The following is a 13,185-nucleotide window of genomic DNA, read 5'->3' as shown; positions in this document are numbered from 1 at the left end:
ATGTGCTTGTTTAATGAATGGATTATGCATGTTATCAGATAGGTATTTGGATATGTAATTGGTAGGTTTGATATGGCTTATAATGTGTATTGAAATGAGTATTTTGGCTGCCTATTGAGCTGTGAAAATGTGGTCAATTATGATTGTAAATGCTTGTGTTTTTAGGGTGGCAAAATGGCTTTGCAAATAGCCTATTTTTGTCTACACGAGCAGGGAAACGGACGTGCGTCTCAGCCGTGTGCGACACATGGTCATGGTACACGACTGTGTGTCCCTTTGGGTAGCCCTACGAATTAAGTCAGTATACCCTACAGGTTTGACACTGCCTAGACACACGGACGTGTCTACTGGCCGTTTGTGGTACACAGGCTAGTACATGTGCGTGTGGCCTGACCCAAGTCAGTAACCTCCCTAATTTTCCCACTGCCTAGCACACGGGCGTGTCCGCTTGACACACGGGCGTGTCCTTAGCTGTGTGGTACAAGTTAGTATGTATGCCCGATTTTCACACGGCCTATGACATAAGCGTGTCTAGTAACCGTGTGAGGCACACGGCTTGTTCACACGGGCGTGTGACACTTGAAATGTGAAAATTTTTCTAAGTTTCCAAAGTTTTAATATGTTATCAATTTAGTTTCGAATACATGATTAAAGCTTTGTATGCTTGATTTGGGTAAATATTGATTATGAATGAAAGATAATTACTGACATGAGATGACATTTGATAAATGATTGTTCTGAATTGAGTTATAAGTTCGGTAATGCCTCTTAACCTATTCCGGCGACGGTTATGGGTTAGGGGTGTTATAGAAATTGCTTAGAATGACTTTATGGTATTGAAAATTGATCTCTTCATCATCATTGATTATGGTATTTATATGAGAGGTCCTGATGCGGTAGTTGAGAGCACCAAAAATATCCTATTCCTTGTAAAATAGTAAAAATAACAGTAAAGGGGAAGTAGGGTTGAATTCTCAAGGATCGAATTGTACGAATGCTCATTTCTTGAAATCCTAGACAATTTCTTGGCCAAGAAAACCTGCATTCCTGAAAAATAAAAAAAATAGAATTTAAAGAATTTCGAAATAAAATAAAAATAGAATTAAAGTCGAATAGAAATTGAGAAATTAAATAAATTGCGAAAATTAAAATGGAGAATATAAAAATAAACAGAGTGTGACATCCCAAAATTGGCCCTAGTCGGGAAGTGGTTTCGGGACCGCTAAACCGAGTCACCGACATGCTCGAACGTAATATTTATTGTCTAGAATATGCGAAAATGCATGTGTGAATTTTGAATTCTTTGATTTAGTTAATTTGATTGTGAATTGAAAGAAAAAGGACTCATGTGAAAGGATTTAAAAATATGTAGCTAATTTTAAGAGGTTAATAAAGGAATGAAGCAAAATAAATGGAGTTGCATGTCAAATACTCCATTTATTTTGGATGAGTGGCTGGCCATGTCTAGATTATGGGCAAGGGGACATGTTTCCAACATGTTTAGTTAGTGCATTATGTAGAAAGAATTAAGAAATGAAAAAAAAAGAAAAGAAAAAAATGAGCATGGATGCCCCCCCCATGGTGCCGTAGCTAGAGAGAAAGAAAGAAAAAAAAAAGTTGTCATTCATCCTTTCTTTGAGCAAAGACTAAGAAAGAAAAACAAAAAAAAAAAAATTGTTCATCTTTTCCCCTCCTTCCTTTGGCCGAAATCCCTAAGAGGAAGAAGAGATTTTTGCTTCATTTTCTTTGTTTAGAAGAGATCTAGAAGGAGGTTTGGCTAAACTTGCATCAAGATTAAGGTATGTATGAGGTTGTGTCATGAGATTCATGCTTGTTTTGGTTGCTAACTTGATGTGCATGTTAGCCATGGTTCAAATCCTTGTTATGCCATGGAAATGGTATTTGGCCAAGGTTGTTATTGGGTTAAAGCCATTGCATGCTAAATGTGAAGCTTGCTAATGATGCATGCAATGATGGATTGACTACTCTTGAAATTTCTTTGTAGCAATCTTAAGTAAGACATTGAGTTTTTTTTTGTTTAACCATGATTGAAGTTGAAAGGGGCATGATTGTGATGTATTCGGCCATGATGCATTCATGAGCATGGTTCATGCTTCTTGCATGTTAGTTAAAATTTGTGTTTTGGATGGCTATGGACACCTTGAAATTCGGCCTTGCACCTATATGTGTATATATGATTGCACATGATATTTTGATTATGAAGAAAGTGATAAATATGTTGTTTAAAGAAGAAATTTGTTGAAGAATGTTGTGAAATTTGCATGTACATTCGGCCTAGTACACATATGATGTGAAAATCTTGCAATTTATTGTTGATTTTGTGCAAGTATGACTAAGTATAATTGGCCACATGAGGGGAATTATTGTGCATGCATTCGGTTAGAGGCAAGCTTAATGATGCCTATTCTTGACTTAGGTAATCGGCTACCTTGTTGTGAGCTAAGGCGAATGTGTGCGTAATTAAAGAAAATTGACTAAAGTGCTTAGTTATGTGATGTTGAGTCAATGATATGTGTATTCGCCAAGGCTAGCAAGCGAGACTTTAATAAATTGAATTTGTTTGAATTAGCTCAAGAGCTTAGAGGGCCACAATTGGATAAGGGAAGGAAAAAGTGATCGAATAGCCGTCGGTTGTTCGACAACATCCGAGGTAAGTCCTCAAGAAATGACCCTACTCGAATTATGTGAAATGAAATATGGATGTGTAATGATTATTGATTTATGTGTGTATGAGTATTTGAATGATACCCGGGTTAAGACCCGAAGGCAATTGTGCTAGTGACTACATCCGGGCTAAGACCCGAAGGCATTTGTGCAAATTGTGATATCCGGGCTAAGACCCAAAGGCATTTGTGCAAATTGTGATATCCGGGCTAAGCCCGAAGGTAATTGTGCAAATTGTGATATCCGGGCTAAGCCCGAAGGCAATTGTGCGAGTTGTGATATCCGGGTTAAGTCCCGAAGGCCTTTGTACGGGTTACCATAACCGGGCTATGTCCCGAAGGCGTTTGAACGAGTAGCTATATCCGGTTAAAGCTCCAAAGGTATGTGATTTGAAAATTATAAGCTTGCTGGAAAATTTTCAGCTAATGCACTTGTGAAATTTCCCAACAACAAGGTATGTGTTGTGTGTGCTTTGCGCGCTAGGAGTAAGTGCGTATGAATATTCGCTCCTATGATAAACGAGTTATCGGCCTTAACGAAGCCGTTATTTGTGTATGAATATAAGAGTTGGGATTGTGAAGTAAGTATGATTATGTGAATGTGTATTAATGAAATGATTCATTTGGCTATGTGAATGTAATGCTTTAGTTAAAGCTGATTTTATAACTTGAGACTTACTAAGCATAAAAATGCTTACTCCGTTGCTTTGGCTCTCTGTTTTATAGATTTTGCTCGTTAGCGATCGGATTCGGGATCATTAAAGTCGAAGTCATCTACACTATCAAAGCCTCCATTTTGGTATAATTTTGGTTGAACTTTGAAATGGCATGTATAGGACTACCCTATTGTTGAAGGTCATGTACCTTTCGGTTTTGTGTAAACTTGGATAGCCATGCGAAAATGGCTTATATCGTTTTGGTATGATACTATAATCGTTGTATGTTGATCATTATGGGGTATGGAATTGTTTTGAGAAGATTAGCCATTGGAATGGTTAGTCATGATCACACTTTGTGCTATGTATGCAAAGAGGGCAATTGAATCGTGTAAATCATGAAATAGGTAAAGGTTACCTTGAAAAGCAGATCTTTGGCGGCGGCAATGGCGTGGTTTTGAAAAATCACCAAAAATTGTAGGAATGGTATTCAAGTTGTAATGCTGTGAAGGTTAGAGCGATCGATCCTCGTAACATGGGTGACTTTAACTAATAAACTGTACCAATTGGCCCGACCAAAAATTCTAGAAATAAATTCATGGAAGGATATATGAGTCTAAATTCAGGAAAAAGTTACGGAATCGGTTTCGAGTTGTGAAACTCGAGATATGCTTTTTAAGGCGACAATGACGCAGCTTTTCCAGCTTGCTCAGGAATGTCAAATTGGTCGGTGCCACAAGTGGTTTTGGCTTGTTAACCCTCGTGTCCGACATCGGCGATGGTCTCGGGTTCGGGGTGTTACAATTTTATTGGTATCAGAGCTACGGTTTAGTCAATTCTAGGACTACCGTAATATGTTTGGGGTCTAGCTATACATGCCATTAAGTGATAAATTGATAGTGTGGAGATTTCGACAATTTGAATTTGTGTTTGTTTATAGCAATGGATCCCGATCCCAACCGAGCAATAGTGATGATGTGGAGAGTGTGGCGCTGCTCCCCCACGCAAGGGACATGGCGGACTCTCAACCTATGGCCGACAATTGAATGATGAGGCTAGGCAAGCCTTTTATAGTGTGATGAATGATTGGTTCAACCAATACATTCGAACTAACACTACTGTTCCACAACCTCCATTCCCGACTAATGCAACCCCAAGCACCTACAATACCTCCGTGAATCGACCAAATAAGGTCAAGTAAGCCCCAATCGATGTAATTCGTAAACATGGGGCCACCGAATTCAAGGCTACGGATAGCGACGATGCCGAGCAAGCTGAATTTTGGTTCGACAACACTATCCGGTGCTCGATGAGCTATCTTGTACACCGATGAGTGCTTAAAGTGTACCATCTCCTTGCTACGCGATTCGCCTACTATTGGTGGAGTACTCGACTCGTGGTGCCTAGAGAGCAAGTGACTTGGGAATTCTTTCAAACCGAATTCGAAAAAAGTATATCATCGAGATTCATCGACCAAAAGCGAAGGAATTTCTTGATCTTAAGCAAGGCTCTATGTCGATTCGACTACGAACGAAAATTCGTGAGGCTTAGCCGGTACGCGCGAGAATGCATTTCGTCCGAAGCTATCATGTGTAAACGCTTCGAGGATGGGCTGAATGATGATATAAGGATGTTCGTTGGCATTCTCGAGATAAGAGAGTTCGTAGTACTTGTTGAGCGAGCTTGTAAAGCCGAAGAGCTTAGAAAAGAGAAACAAAAAGTTGATGTGGAAACCGGAGAATTCGAAAAGGTCCTCGGGAAAGTCTCTTCAACAGGTATCGAAGAGATTTCGAGATGATGTGAGCCGGTCTAGAGGCGCCGGGCTTTTCTAGACGAGATCGCGATCGACCCCTGTGACCACACGAGTCACTTCGATCGCCGATGGTGGAAATGATCACGAGAGAGAGCGGAGTGTCGCATTGTGGCAAATGGCATTCGGGAGTCTGAGGTTCCGTGATCGCTCCTGCTATAAGTGTGGATCGGCCGACCACTTTATCAAGGATTGCCCGAGGTTGCTTGAACAAAATGTAAGTCAGAGTGGAAACCCGGGTGCTACTACTGCTCGAAGTAGGCCACCCAGAAATATGGGCAATGTTAGTGGCAGTCAGAGAGGATCTAGAGATGCTACCATCAGATCTGAGGCTCGTGCTCCTGCTAGGACTTATGCCATACGCGCACGCGAGGATGCTACCTCACCAGATGTCATTACCGGTACATTCACTCTTTTCGATACTAATGTGATTGCTTTGATTGACCCTGGTTCTACTCATTCTTATATATGTGAAACCTTAGCATCCAGCAAGACTTTGCCTATTGAGTCTACTGAGTTATTAATTCGGGTGTCAAACCCCTTGGGTCATTACGTGCTTGTCAACAAAGTGTGCAAGAAAAGTCCCCTAGTATTCCGAGGTTCTTGTTTTCCGGCGGACTTGATGCTTTTTCCGTTCGATGAATTCGACGTTATTCTTGGTTTGGATTGGTTGACCATGCACGATGCGGTTGTAAATTGCAAAACCAAGACCATTGATTTGAGGTGCGCGAATAACAAGATAATTCGGATTGAGTCTACGGACTTAAAGGGATTGCCAGCTGTAATATCAGCAATGTTGGCTCAGAAATACGTAAGAAAGGGGTGTGAAGCATACCTTGCGTATGTGCTCGATGATAAGGAGTCAGAAAAGAAACCCGAATCTGTGCCCGTGGTTTGTGAATACCCGGATGTTTTCCCTGAAGAATTGTCGGGTTTACCACCTGTTCGGGAAATAGAATTTGGCATCGAATTGGTACCTGGTACCACTCCAATTTCGATAGCTCCGTATCGTATGGCACCAACGGAATTAAAGGAGTTGAAAGCTCAATTGCAAGAATTGGTGGACAGAGGTTTTGCTCGCCCGAGTTTTTTGCCTTGGGGTACGCCAGTGTTGTTTGTGAAAAAGAAGGATGGAACCATGAGGTTGTGCATCGACTATCGTCAGCTTAATAAAGCGACGATAAAGAACAAATATCCGTTACCGCGTATCGACTATTTGTTCGATCAACTGAAGGGAACCTCAGTGTTCTCGAAAATAGATTTGAGATCGGGCTATTATCAATTGCGAATTCGAGATTCGGACGTACCCAAGACTGCCTTCAGAACGAGATATGGTCACTACGAGTTCCTAGTGATGCCGTTTGGGCTTACTAATGCCCCTGCGGTATTTATGGATTTGATGAATTGGGTCTTCAGACTATATTTGGATCGATTCGTAGTCGTGTTCATTGATGACATCTTGGTCTATTCAAGAAATGAGACCGAACATCTTTGAACACCGAGGTTAGTCTTTGCAAATTTTACGGGATAAGCAATTATATGCTAAGTTCACAAGTGTGAGTTCGGTTAAGAGAGGTTAGCTTCTTGGGTCATGTGGTATCTGCATCGGTATTCGAGTCGACCGAATAAAATTTCGACCATACTTAATTGGAAGCCTCAGAAATATTACTGAGGTTCGAGCTTTTTGGGGCTTCCGGCTATTACCGACGATTTGTAAAGGTTTCTCAACGATAGCCACGCCAATGACGGCTACTCCAAAGGGATGTTAAGTTCGAATGGACGGAGAAATGTCGAAAAGTTTTGATCAATTGAAAACCTATTTGACCTGAAGCCCCAATTCTAGTGCAACCCAAACGGGAAAGAGTTTGTTATTTATAGTGACGCATCCCTACTCGGGTTAGGTTGCGTATTGATGCAAGAAGGTCGAGTTGTGGCCTATCGTCGAGGCAATTAAAGCCACACGAGAAAAATTATCCGACCCATGATCTCGAATTGGTCGCCATCGTATTCGCTTTAAAGATTTGGCGACATTACTTATTTGGTGAGAAGTGCCATGTGTATTCGGATCACAAAAGTCTCAAATATTTGATGACTCAAAGAGACTTAAATCTGCGACAAAGACGATGGCTCGAGTGTTAAAGGATTATGAGTGGTCATTGACTATCACCCGGAAAGGCGAATATGGTTGCGGATGCCTTAAGTCGTAAATCATTATTCGCTTTACGAGCGATGAATGTGCACTTGTCTGTTCGATCCGACAGTGTGTTAGTAGCTGAATTGAAAGCCAAACCATTATTGATACATCAAATTCGTGAAGCTCAGAAAGTCGACGACGAGTTGGCGCAAACGAAATTTGAGTGTGTTCGAACAAGGACTCGGAGTTTCAAGTCGATGATGACGATTGTTTGAGGTTCAAAAGTCGTCGTGTGTTCCAAAGAATTTGGAACTTATTTCGATAATTCTGAACGAAGCCCATTGTAGCCGAATGGCAATCCACCCGGGGAGTACGAAGATGTACAACGATTTGAAACGTCGGTTTTGGTGGCATGGTATGAAACGAGACATCTCCGACTTTGTTTGAGATGTTTAATATGTCAACAAGTGAAAGCGAACATCAAGTGCCTTCAGATTACTTCACCGATCACGATACCCGAGTGGAAATGGGATCGAGTCACCATGGACTTTGTATCCGGACCGCCATTGTCGTGAGTAAGAAGGATGCGGTTTGGGTCGTGGTAGATAGATTGACTAAGTCGGCTCACTTTGTCCCTCGACGCACGGATTTTTCAATGGACAAACTAGCCAATTGTACGTTTCGAGTTGTGAGATTGCACGGGGTGCCTATTTCCATCGTGTCGGATAGAGATCCGAGATTTACCTCGCGATTTTGGAAAAAGTTGCAAGAAGCTTTGGGTACCAAGTTGCATTTCAGCACCGCCTTTCACCCCCAAACCGATGGTCAATCCGAGCGGATAATTCGAGATACTTGAGGATATGTTGAGATGTTGCATCCTCGAGTTCGATGGTTCATGGGAAGCGGTATCGCCGTTGATTGAATTCGCACAACAACGACTTTCAATCAAGTATTAAGATGGCACCCTACGAGGCTTTGTACGGTCGTAAATGCCGTACACCATTGTTTTGGACTGAGCTCGGTGAAAGCAAAATTTTCGGGGTGGATTTGATTAGAGATGCTGAACAGAAAGTGAAAGTAATCCGTGAAAGTCTGAAAATAGCCTCCGATCGTCGAAGTCGACGCGGATCTAAAGCGTAAAGACATCGAGCATCGTGGGAGATAAAGTGTTTCTCAAGGTTTCACCTTGGAAAAAGATACTCGATTCGGTAGTAAGGGCAAGTTGAGCCCGAGGTTCATTGGGCCATATGAGATATCCGAGCGAGTCGGTCCGGTGGCATATCGTCGATTTTGCCCCCGAACTCGAAAAGATTCACGATGTCTTTCATGTTTCGATGCTTGACGCTATAGATCTGATCCATCGCACGTGATTAGTCCATCGAGGTTGAAATTCAAGCCAATATGAGTTATGAGGAAGAACCGATTCGTATCCGCACGTGAAGTGAAAGAGTTGCGAAACAAGCGGGTTCCGCTAGTGAAAGTGTTATGGCTCAAACACGGGATAGAAGAAGCTACTTGGGAAACCGAGAACTCTATGAAAGAGCGATACCCAACCCTATTTATTGGTAAGATTTTCGGGACGAAAATTTCTTAAGTGGGGAGAGTTGTGACATCCCAAAATTGGCCCTAGTCGGAAGTGGTTTGGGACCGCTAAACCGAGTCACCGACATGCTCGAACGTAATATTTATTGTCTAGAATATGGGAAAATGCATGTGTGAATTTTGAATTCTTTGATTTAGTTAATTTGATTGTGAATTGAAAGAAAAGGACTCATGTGAAAGGATTTAAAAATATGTAGCTAATTTTAAGAGGTTAATAAAGGAATGAAGCAAAATAAATGGAGTTGCATGTCAAATACTCCATTTATTTTGGATGAGTGGCCGGCCATGTCTAGATTATGGGCAAGGGGACATGTTTCCAACATGTTTAGTTAGTGCATTATGTAGAAAGAATTAAGAAATGAAAAAAAAGAAAAGAAAAAAATGAGCATGGATGCCCCCCCATGGTGCCGTAGCTAGAGAGAAAGAAAGAGAAAAAAAAAGTTGTCATTCATCCTTTCTTTGAGCAAAGACTAAGAAAGAAAAACAAAAAAAATTGTTCATCTTTTCCCCTCCTTCCTTTGGCCGAAATTCCTAAGAGGAAGAAGAGATTTTTGCTTCATTTTCTTTGTTTAGAAGAGATCTAGAAGGAGGTTTGGCTAAACTTGCATCAAGATTAAGGTATGTATGAGGTTGTGTCATGAGATTCATGCTTGTTTTGGTTGCTAACTTGATGTGCATGTTAGCCATGGTTCAAATCCTTGTTATGCCATGGAAATGGTATTTGGCCAAGGTTGTTATTGGGTTAAAGCCATTGCATGCTAAATGTGAAGCTTGCTAATGATGCATGCAATGATGGATTGACTACTCTTGAAATTTCTTTGTAGCAATCTTAAGTAAGACATTGAGTTTTTTTTGTTTAACCATGATTGAAGTTGAAAGGGCATGATTGTGATGTATTCGGCCATGATGCATTCATGAGCATGGTTCATGCTTCTTGCATGTTAGTTAAAATTTGTGTTTTGGATGGCTATGGACACCTTGAAATTCGCCTTGCACCTATCGTGTATATATGATTGCACATGATATTTTGATTATGAAGAAAGTGATAAATATGTTGTTTAAAGAAGAAATTTGTTGAAGAATGTTGTGAAATTTGCATGTACATTCGGCCTAGTACACATATGATGTGAAAATCTTGCAATTTATTGTTGATTTTGTGCAAGTATGACTAAGTATAATCGGCCACATGAGGGGAATTATTGTGCATGCATTCGGTTAGAGGCAAGCTTAATGATGCCTATTCTTGACTTAGGTAATCGGCTACCTTGTTGTGAGCTAAGGCCGAATGTGTGCGTAATTAAAGAAAATTGACTAAAGTGCTTAGTTATGTGATGTTGAGTCAATGATATGTGTATTCGGCCAAGGTTAGCAAGCGAGACTTTAATAAATTGAATTTGTTTGAATTAGCTCAAGAGCTTAGAGGGCCACAATTGGATAAGGGGAAGGAAAAAGTGATCGAATAGCCGTCGAAGCCGTTCGACAACATCCGAGGTAAGTCCTCAAGAAATGACCCTACTCGAATTATGTGAAATGAAATATGGATGTGTAATGATTATTGATTTATGTGTGTATGAGTATTTGAATGATACCCGGGTTAAGACCCGAAGGCAATTGTGCTAGTGACTACATCCGGGCTAAGATCCGAAGGCATTTGTGCAAATTTTGATATCCGGGCTAAGACCCGAAGGCATTTGTGCAAATTGTGATATCCGGGCTAAGCCCAAAGGTAATTGTGCAAATTGTGATATCCGGGCTAAGCCCGAAGGCAATTGTGCGAGTTGTGATATCCGGGTTAAGTCCCGAAGGCCTTTGTACGGGTTACCATAACCGGGCTATGTCCCGAAGGCGTTTGAACGAGTAGCTATATCCGGTTAAAGCTCCGAAGGTATGTGATTTGAAAATTATAAGCTTGCTGGAAAATTTTCAGCTAATGCACTTGTGAAATTTCCCAACAACAAGGTATGTGTTGTGTGTGCTTTGCGCGCTAGGAGTAAGTGCGTATGAATATTCGCTCCTATGATAAACGAGTTATCGGCCTTAACGAAGCCGTTATTTGTGTATGAATATAAGAGTTGGGATTGTGAAGTAAGTATGATTATGTGAATGTGTATTAATGAAATGATTCATTTGGCTATGTGAATGTAATGCTTTAGTTAAAGCTGATTTTATTGCTTGAGACTTACTAAGCATAAAAATGCTTACTCCGTTGCTTTGGCTCTCTATTTTATAGATTTTGCTCGTTAGCGATCGGATTCGGGATCATTAAAGTTGAAGTCATCTACACTATCAAAGCCTCCATTTTGGTATAATTTTGGTTGAACTTTGAAATGGCATGTATAGGACTACCCTATTGTTGAAGGTCATGTACCTTTCGGTTTTGTGTAAACTTGGATAGCCATGCGAAAATGGCTTATATCGTTTTGGTATGATACTATAATCGTTGTATGTTGATCATTATGGGGTATGGAATTGTTTTGAGAAGATTAGCCATTGGAATGGTTAATCATGATCACACTTTGTGCTATGTATGCAAAGAGGGGCAATTGAATCGTGTAAATCATGAAATAGGTAAAGGTTACCTTGAAAACAGATGCTGGCAGCAGCAGCGGCGTGGTTTTGAAAAATCACCAAAAATTGTAGGAATGGTATTAAATAGTGAATAAGTTATGTGAATGAACCTTGATGAGTCTACTTTCATATGGAAGAAACAAAACGGTCATAGGAGTTACTTGTTAAGAGATATTAAAGTTATCGTGAGACAGGGCCCGAACGGTTTCTGGGTCCCCTATCGCGACTTTAAAAATTTACTATAAATTATCCAGAAATAATTAGGAGTTATGCCTTATATGTGCAGATTCCATTTTGAGTCTAATTTCATTAGAAACAAACGGTACCAGTATTAAAGCCCTGTACAGAGAGATATTCAAGTTGTAATGCGCGAAGGTCAGAGCAGTCGATCCCTGTAACATGGGTGACTTTAACTAATAAACTGTACCAATTGGCCCGACCAAAAATTCTAGAAATAAATCCATGGAAGGATATATGAGTCTAAATTCAGGGAAAATTTACGGAATCAGTTTCCGAGTTGTGAAACTCGAGATATGCTTTTTAAGGAGACAGCGACGCAGTTTTCCAGCTTGCCTGGGAATGTCAAATTGGTCGGTGCCACAAGTGGTTTTGGCTTGTTAACCCCTCGTGTCTGACACCGGCGATGGTCACAGGTTCGGGGTGTTACACAGAGTTTGGAAAAAGAGAGAGTATCTTATGTGGCGAGATTCTAGCCTCCGGTTGTCTCGATCCACCTTGGGTTCAATCCTTGGCCTTTAAGTAACCCTTCTCGAGCAGGATAAGCCAGTTATAGTGGAAGAGGACGCCTACGACCACCAGGTCCAGGAATTTAGACTTAAGATTTGGCAGAACCTGACTCTAGCCAATAATCGTTTTTGTGAGACTATCTTCTGCTAGATCATCACTTCCCAATGGCGAATACCACGCCGTTTTGTCTCTTGAATTTTCCAACCTCTGATGCAAAAAGCCAACGAACCGACTGTGCAACCTTCCCAAAACGTACAAAGTGGCCGTTCCTTGCACAAGTTGAAAAGATCACCTATTAAGGGACATGGACAGAAGCATCATCCACGTAATACGGAGAAGCGATAAATACCCTGTTGAGAAGACTAAGCGCGGATTCTAAGTCTCATGAGCCTTTTTGGGGCGGATTCTAAGTCTCATGAGCCTTTTTGGGGAATTTTGACAACCTTCAGCTAGATTGGTTTGGTGGCTCATGATTTTTGGGAAAGAAATAAATATAATAGAAATGAGATTTTTATTGAAGAAAATATGGAGAGAACAAAAGACAGAGTTTTTGGGAGATGGAGTGTTTACAGAAAAAAGAGATGGACCAAATTTGTGTCACTTCATCCCCTATTTATAGTATTAAGAAACCTAGCCTATTCTTAATTAAATTCTAAAAGATAAATACAAATAAATAAAGATAATTAAAGATAAATAAAAGTAAATCCTAAATTTAAATCTAAATAATTATCAATAATAATTATCCTAATATAATTAAACATTAAATAGAGTCTTGTGCTATAAAATCTCTTCTTTTGTACTTTGCCCTTATGCCTTTCATGCTTGCATTTTTGGCACCACCTTTTTCCCTATGTTGTCTGTTGGCCCATTACATCTTCAAATTTGCACTTTTTACCTTTAAATTTCTTTTTGCCTCCAATTTAGTCCTTAAAAGGTAAAAGATCATAAAATAACCCATATTAGTAGGATCATACTCAAAATAAA

This window comes from Gossypium arboreum, chromosome 3, assembly GCF_025698485.1.
Source record: "Gossypium arboreum isolate Shixiya-1 chromosome 3, ASM2569848v2, whole genome shotgun sequence".
In the NCBI taxonomy this organism is placed as follows: domain Eukaryota; kingdom Viridiplantae; phylum Streptophyta; class Magnoliopsida; order Malvales; family Malvaceae; genus Gossypium; species Gossypium arboreum.
This window is presented reverse-complemented; position numbering follows the sequence as displayed.